A 7,500-nucleotide genomic window follows, 5' to 3' on the forward strand; every position below is an offset into this window, starting at 1 on the left:
GGCCCATGGGCCAGCAAGGAGTTTCTGATGAACATCGGCCGGGACATTTTGACGGCGGGGCAAGACGTAGTTGTTATTGAGGGTGAAGGGTTTGTCCTCAGCTGGTTGATTGTCGAATGGTCGGGGCTGCCGGGCCGGTTACCGATTTGCCCGGCCGGCTTGATCAACCATTTGCCCGAGCCGGGTTGGTTACCGAATTGTCAGGGTTGGGCTTGGTTAACCATTTGTCCGAGCCGGGTTGGTTAATGAATTGCCATGCCCGGGTTGGTTAACGCAGTTTCAGGGTTGGGCTTGATTAACGATTTGCCCGAGCAGGGTTGGCTAACGCATTGTCAGGAGCGTGCGCGGTTGGTTCACGAAACTGCCTGTTCCGGGTTTCTAGAGCGTTGTCAGGCCCGGCCGGCCGGGTTAGCGGGTTGCCAGACCCAACTTGACGAAATTCAGTGCGGCGCGGGTAAACGGCGGGAGTAACTATGACTCTCTTAAGGTAAGGAGGGGGGCCCATGGGCCAGCAAGGAGTTTCTGATGAACATCGGCCGGGACATTTTGACGGCGGGGCAAGAACTAGTTGTTATTGAGGGCGAAGGGTTTGTCCTCAGCTGGTTGATTGTCGAATAGTCGGGGCTGCCGGGCCGGTTACCGATTTGCCCGGCCGGCTTGGTTAACCATTTGCCCGGGCCGGGTTGGTTGGCGAATTGTCAGGTTTGGGCTTGGTTAACCATTTGCCCGGGCCGGGTTGGTTAGCGAATTGTCATGGTTGGGTTGGTTACCGAATTGTCGGGTTTGGGCTTGGTTAACGATTTGCCCGAGCAGGGTGGGTGAACACATTGTCAGGAGCGTGCGCAGTTGGTTCACGAAACTGCCTGTTCCGGGTTTCTAGAGCATTGTCAGGCCCGGCCGGCCGGGTTAGCGCCTTGCCAGACCCAACTTGACGAAATTCAGTGCAGCGCGGGTAATCGGCGGGAGTAACTATGACTCTCTTAAGGTAAGGAGGGGGGGCCCATGGGCCAGCAAGGAGTTTCTGATGAACATCGGCCGGGACATTTTGACGGCGGGGCAAGACGTAGTTGTTATTGAGGGTGAAGGGTTTGTCCTCAGCTGGTTGATTGTCGAATAGTCGGGGCTGCCGGGCCGGTTACCGATTTGCCCGGCCGGCTTGGTTAACCATTTGCCCGGGCCGGGTTGGTTAACGAATTGTCAGGTTTGGGCTTGGTTAACCATTTGCCCGGGCCGGGTTGGTTAGCGAATTGTCATGGTTGGGTTGGTTACCGAATTGTCGGGTTTGGGCTTGGTTAACGATTTGCCCGAGCAGGGTGGGTGAACACATTGTCAGGAGCGTGCGCGGTTGGTTCACGAAACTGCCTGTTCCGGGTTTCTAGAGCATTGTCAGGCCCGGCCGGCCGGGTTAGCGGCTTGCCAGACCCAACTTGACGAAATTCAGTGCAGCGCGGGTAATCGGCGGGAGTAACTATGACCCATGGGCCAGCAAGGAGTTTCTGATGAACATCGGCCGGGACATTTTGACGGCGGGGCAAGACGTAGTTGTTATTGAGGGTGAAGGGTTTGTCCTCAGCTGGTTGATTGTCGAATAGTCGGGGCTGCCGGGCCGGTTACCGATTTGCCCGGCCGGCTTGGTTAACCATTTGCCCGGGCCGGGTTGGTTAACGAATTGTCAGGGTTGTGCTTGGTTAACCATTTGCCCGAGCAGGGTGGGTGAACGCATTGTCAGGAGCGTGCGCGGTTGGTTCACGAAACTGCCTGTTCCGGGTTTCTAGAGCGTTGTCAGGCCCGGCCGGCCGGGTTAGCGGGTTGCCAGACCCAACTTGACGAAATTCAGTGCGGCGCGGGTAAACGGCGGGAGTAACTATGACTCTCTTAAGGTAAGGAGGGGGGCCCATGGGCCAGCAAGGAGTTTCTGATGAACATCGGCCGGGACATTTTGACGGCGGGGCAAGAACTAGTTGTTATTGAGGGCGAAGGGTTTGTCCTCAGCTGGTTGATTGTCGAATTGTCGGGACTGCCGGGCCGGTCAACGATTTGCCCGGCCGGCTTGGTTAACCATTTGCCCGAGCCGGGTTGGTTAATGAATTGCCATGGCCGGGTTGGTTAACGCAGTTTCAGGGTTGGGCTTGGTTAACGACTTGACCGTGCAGGGTTGGTTAACGCCTTGTCAGGAGCGTGCGCGGTTGGTTCACGAAACTGCCTGTTCCGGGTTTCTAGAGCATTGTCAGGCCCGGCCGGCCGGGTTAGCGGCTTGCCAGACCCAACTTGACGAAATTCAGTGCAGCGCGGGTAATCGGCGGGAGTAACTATGACTCTCTTAAGGTGTAAGGAGGAGGGCCCATGGGCCAGCAAGGAGTTTCTGATGAACATCGGCCGGGACATTTTGACGGCGGGGCAAGAACTAGTTGTTATTGAGGGCGAAGGGTTTGTCCTCAGCGGGTTGATTGTCGAATTGTCGGGACTGCCGGGCCGGTTAGCGATTTGCCCGGCCGGCTTGGTTAACCATTTGCCCGAGCCGGGTTGGTTACCGAATTGTCTGGGTTGGGCTTGGTTAACCATTTGTCCGAGCCGGGTTGGTTAATGAATTGCCATGGCCGGGTTGGTTAACGCAGTTTCAGGGTTGGGCTTGATTAACGATTTGCCCGAGCAGGGTTGGCTAACGCATTGTCAGGAGCGTGCGCGGTTGGTTCACGAAACTGCCTGTTCCGGGTTTCTAGAGCGTTGTCAGGCCCGGCCGGCCGGGTTAGCGGCTTGCCAGACCCAACTTGACGAAATTCAGTGCGGCGCGGGTAAACAGCGGGAGTAACTATGACTCTCTTAAGGTAAGGAGGGGGGCCCATGGGCCAGCAAGGAGTTTCTGATGAACATCGGCCGGGACATTTTGACGGCGGGGCAAGAACTAGTTGTTATTGAGGGCGAAGGGTTTGTCCTCAGCTGGTTGATTGTCGAATCGTCGGGACTGCCGGGCCGGTCAACGATTTGCCCGGCCGGCTTGGTTAACCATTTGCCCGAGCCGGGTTGGTTACCGAATTGTCTGGGTTGGGCTTGGTTAACCATTTGTCCGAGCCGGGTTGGTTAATGAATTGCCATGGCCGGGTTGGTTAACGCAGTTTCAGGGTTGGGCTTGATTAACGATTTGCCCGAGCAGGGTTGGCTAACGCATTGTCAGGAGCGTGCGCGGTTGGTTCACGAAACTGCCTGTTCCGGGTTTCTAGAGCGTTGTCAGGCCCGGCCGGCCGGGTTAGCGGCTTGCCAGACCCAACTTGACGAAATTCAGTGCAGCGCGGGTAATCGGCGGGAGTAACTATGACTCTCTTAAGGTTAAGGAGGGGGGCCCATGGGCCAGCAAGGAGTTTCTGATGAACATCGGCCGTGACTTTTTGACGGCGGGGCAAGGACTAGTTGTTATTGAGGGCGAAGGGTTTGTCCTCAGCTGGTTGATTGTCGAATCGTCGGGACTGCCGGGCCGGTCAACGATTTGCCCGGCCGGCTTGGTTAACCATTTGCCCGAGCCGGGTTGGTTAATGAATTGCCATGGCCGGGTTGATTAACGCATTGTCAGGGTTGGGCTTGGTTAACGATTTGCCCGAGCAGGGTGGGTGAACGCATTGTCAGGAGCGTGCGCGGTTGGTTCACGAAACTGCCTGTTCCGGGTTTCTAGAGCGTTGTCAGGCCCGGCCGGCCGGGTTAGCGGCTTGCCAGACCCAACTTGACGAAATTCAGTGCGGCGCGGGTAAACGGCGGGAGTAACTATGACTCTCTTAAGGTAAGGAGGGGGGGCCCATGGGCCAGCAAGGAGTTTCTGATGAACATCGGCCGGGACATTTTGACGGCGGGGCAAGAACTAGTTGTTATTGAGGGCGAAGGGTTTGTCCTCAGCTGGTTGATTGTCGAATTGTCGGGACTGCCGGGCCGGTTAACGATTTGCCCGGCCGGCTTGGTTAACCATTTGCCCGAGCCGGGTTGTTTAGCGAATTGCCATGTATGGGTTGGTTAACGAATTGTCGGGTTTGGGCTTGGTTAACGACTTGACCGTGCAGGGTTGGTTAACGAATTGTCGGGGTTGGGCTTGGTTAACGATTTGCCCGAGTAGGGTTGGTTAGCGAATTGTCCGGGTCAGACTGGTTAACGAATTGGCATGTCCGAGTAGGTTAACGAATTGCCAGAGCCAGCTTGGTTAACGAATTGTCCGGCTGGGTTGGTGCACTCATTGCCAGGACAGGGTTGTTTAATGAATTGTCCGTTCCCAGTTGGTTCACGAATTGGCAAGGCCAGGGTGGTTAAGGAATTGTCCGGGCCAGGTTGGTTAACGAATTGCCCGTCCTGGCTGGTTAACGAATTGTCAGGGTCAGGTTGGTTAACGAATTGCCATGGCCGGGTAGGTTAACGAATTGCCAGAGCCAGCTTGGTTAACGAATTGTCCGGCCGGGTTGGTTAACGAATTGTCCGTTCCCAGTTGGTTCACGAATTGGCAAGGACAGGGTGGTTAACGAATTGTCCGGCCGGGTTGGTGCACTCATTGCCAGGACAGGGTTGGTTACCGAATTGTCCGTTCCCAGTTGGTTCACGAATTGGAAAACCAGGGTGGTTAAAGTATTGTCCGGGCCTGGTTGGTTAACGAATTGCCCGTCCTGGTTGGTTAACGAATTGTCCGGGTCAGGTTGGTTAACGAATTGCCAGGGTCTGGTTGGTTACCGAATTGTCCGGCCGGGTTGGTGCACTCATTGCCAGGACAGGGTTGGTTGACGAATTGCCCGTCCTGGTTGGTTAACGAATTGCCAGGGTCTGGTTGGTTACCGAATTGTCCGGCCGGGTTGGTGCACTCATTGCCAGGACAGGGTTGGTTAACGAATTGTCAGGGTCAGGTTGGTTAACGAATTGCCAGAGCCAGCTTGGTTAACGAATTGTCCGGCCGGGTTGGTTAACGAATTGTCCCGGCCAGGTTGGTTAACGAATTGCCAGAGCCAGCTTGGTTAACGAATTGTCCGGCCGGGTTGGTGCACTCCTTGCCAGGACAAGGTTGGTTAACGAATTGCCCGGTTCCGAATGGTTAACGAATTGCCCGGTCCCGGTCGGTTCACGAATTGCCCGCCCGCTGATTGTTAACTTTTCGCACCGGCGGGGGATGGCTTGGGTAACGAGCCTCCAAGATCTGTCGGTTAACCATTTGCCCGGTGGCAATTCGTTAACCAAGTCCGCTCCGGAAGTCTGGATGGGGGTCGGATTTGCCGGCCGAGGCCGACCCGGAGTTCCAGAGGCTCGGCCGCCGGGGTCAGATTCGGCCGCCCCTTTGACACATGCAATTTCTGTACGGGGGCATTGGCGGGGTTCCTGCAGATATATAGGGAGGCCGTTTTCACGAGTTGTTGAAGTATTCGGTAGATGGCACCGGCCTCCCCAATTGGTTAACCCGGGCCACGCGGCAGCTTTTCCGCACGATTCCGAAGATTGCCGGTATGGATTTTCGGACAAATACCCAATCGCGGAAGTCTGTCAGCGGGACCTATTCGCAGGCCCATGCCGGCCGAGGGGCGGCATTTTCCGTATGACTACCGGTGCTCCGGCCGCCGAATGGAAACCTTGCCCGAATGAATTTCTGACAAAGTCCCGAGGCGGGAGCCAGTAAGGGGACGTATTCGGCGGGCCGTGCCGGCCGAGCGGCGGCATTTTCGGAGGGACAACCGCAGGTCCCGCCGTCGATCCGAGACCTTGGCTGAAGAGTCGAAAGTAATCTAAGTCCCGACTCGGAAGTCAGAATGAAGGCGACTTCGGGGCCCTCCTGCCGACCGAGGCGGCCGATCGACGGCGGCACTACCGGAGGGCCGCCCGCCGAGCCAGCCGCGTGCCCTCGGCGCCACGCCGGTTAACCAATTGCCGTCGGAAGCCTGTGAAGGTCGGATCTGCCCCGTCGGGCGGGCCCGAGGTGCCCCGCGACCGGCATGAGCTCCGGGCGTCGTGCCGCCGGTTTGACACATGTCATTGTTGCACGGTCTGTCGCGGCTCTGGTTAACGAGTTAGGCCCGGAAGTCACTATGGGGGTCGGATTTGCCCCGCCTGGCGGGGCCAGAGTGCGACCTTCCCGGTAGGACTTCCGGGAGGCATCCCGCCGACTTGACACATGCAATTTCTGTACGGGGGGATTGGCGGGGTTCCCGGAGATTTACGGGAACACGTTTTCCAGACACACTTAGCAGGGTGACTAGTGGTACGGTTGACACAGTGCAGAGTTCTAAGTGAGCCTTACTCAATTGTGACTCAGTAAGCGGGAGGCCGGGCGAGCTCCGACTTACAATGATAAAAGCTTTTTTTCGCTGTTTCCGAAAAAAATGACAAAGTCCAAGAACGCAGCGGGGGCTGCGGACAGACAGAGTCTGAGCGCGGACCGCGGGCGGCGGCCGGCAGACCGACGGTGGCAAAAGCTTTATATCGATCCGAAAAGCAAAGAGGCATTGTGTGTACCAAGACGGAGAAGGGACAAGCCTGCCGCTGGTGCCCTCGCGAGTGTCGTCTGCGTTAGACCTCTGTTCCCCGATCGATCCGGCTTGGTCGGTCCTACCTTTGGGAGAGGCCGAGTGGAAGCGACGGTCTCGACACGTGCGCCGAACTTCCGTGCTCGGCTCGTTACCATCTCCGGAGGTGGGCAGGTGGGTCTGCCGCGGGGCGGCCCGATTGCCGACCGAGGGCTTCATGCTTTGGGCGGAATTGACGTTGGGCATTCGCACGTTTGCACCACGATCGATTGACGGAGTCTCCCGCCGGCGGACGGGACTGCTGTGCGCATAGATGACGGGGGCCGGTCGAACGACCGTCGACCATCCCGAGAAGGCAGCTACACCCACGCGCATATACCTAGGCGGTGAAGGTGCGGACCTCACCGGCGCGATCGACGGGGTGGGATGGCGAGGCGTTCACCGGCGCGGCGTTAGGCCCTGGGCCGACGGAGGCGAGCGGCGACCGTCGACCGTCCTGAGAGCCAGCTCGGCGGAAGGGTGCGGGTGCGGACCTCACCCAGCGACGCGGCTCGATAGGGGATGGCGCGGCACTGCGACGACAGACATGGCCCGAGAGAGCAAGGGACGGGCGCGCCGGCCGCAGCAGCACTCTTTCGCGCCGTAGGGGCAAGGCGAAAGAGTCGGGAGAGTTCCATAGGCCAGAGTGGCAGGGAGATGCCCGGTTCAGCCTGACTCAACCGAAGCGTTGATCCTCGGTCACCAACGAGAGGAAGGAGAGGCTCTGCGCGCGCGGTGCTACCGACTGACGGCCGGCCGATGTGCGATTTCCAGAAGGTCGGGCGGCACCCGCGCGTTCCCTCCCCGCTCCAGCAGAGGCCGGAGACGTCCGGTCGCCAGAGCGGTCCGCGTGCAGCCTCCGGTTCCGCGAGAAGGCTAGTGTCCTCGGGACGAGGAGAGCCTTGTGAGCGGTCCGGCGGGCGGTGCAGCAAATTGTCGGTACGTTTCTCGGCATTGTCATATACGAATCCTGAGAGAGAAAGAGAAA

The sequence above is a fragment of the Mobula birostris genome, unplaced genomic scaffold, assembly GCF_030028105.1.
Source record: "Mobula birostris isolate sMobBir1 unplaced genomic scaffold, sMobBir1.hap1 scaffold_3158, whole genome shotgun sequence".
NCBI lineage: Eukaryota > Metazoa > Chordata > Chondrichthyes > Myliobatiformes > Myliobatidae > Mobula > Mobula birostris.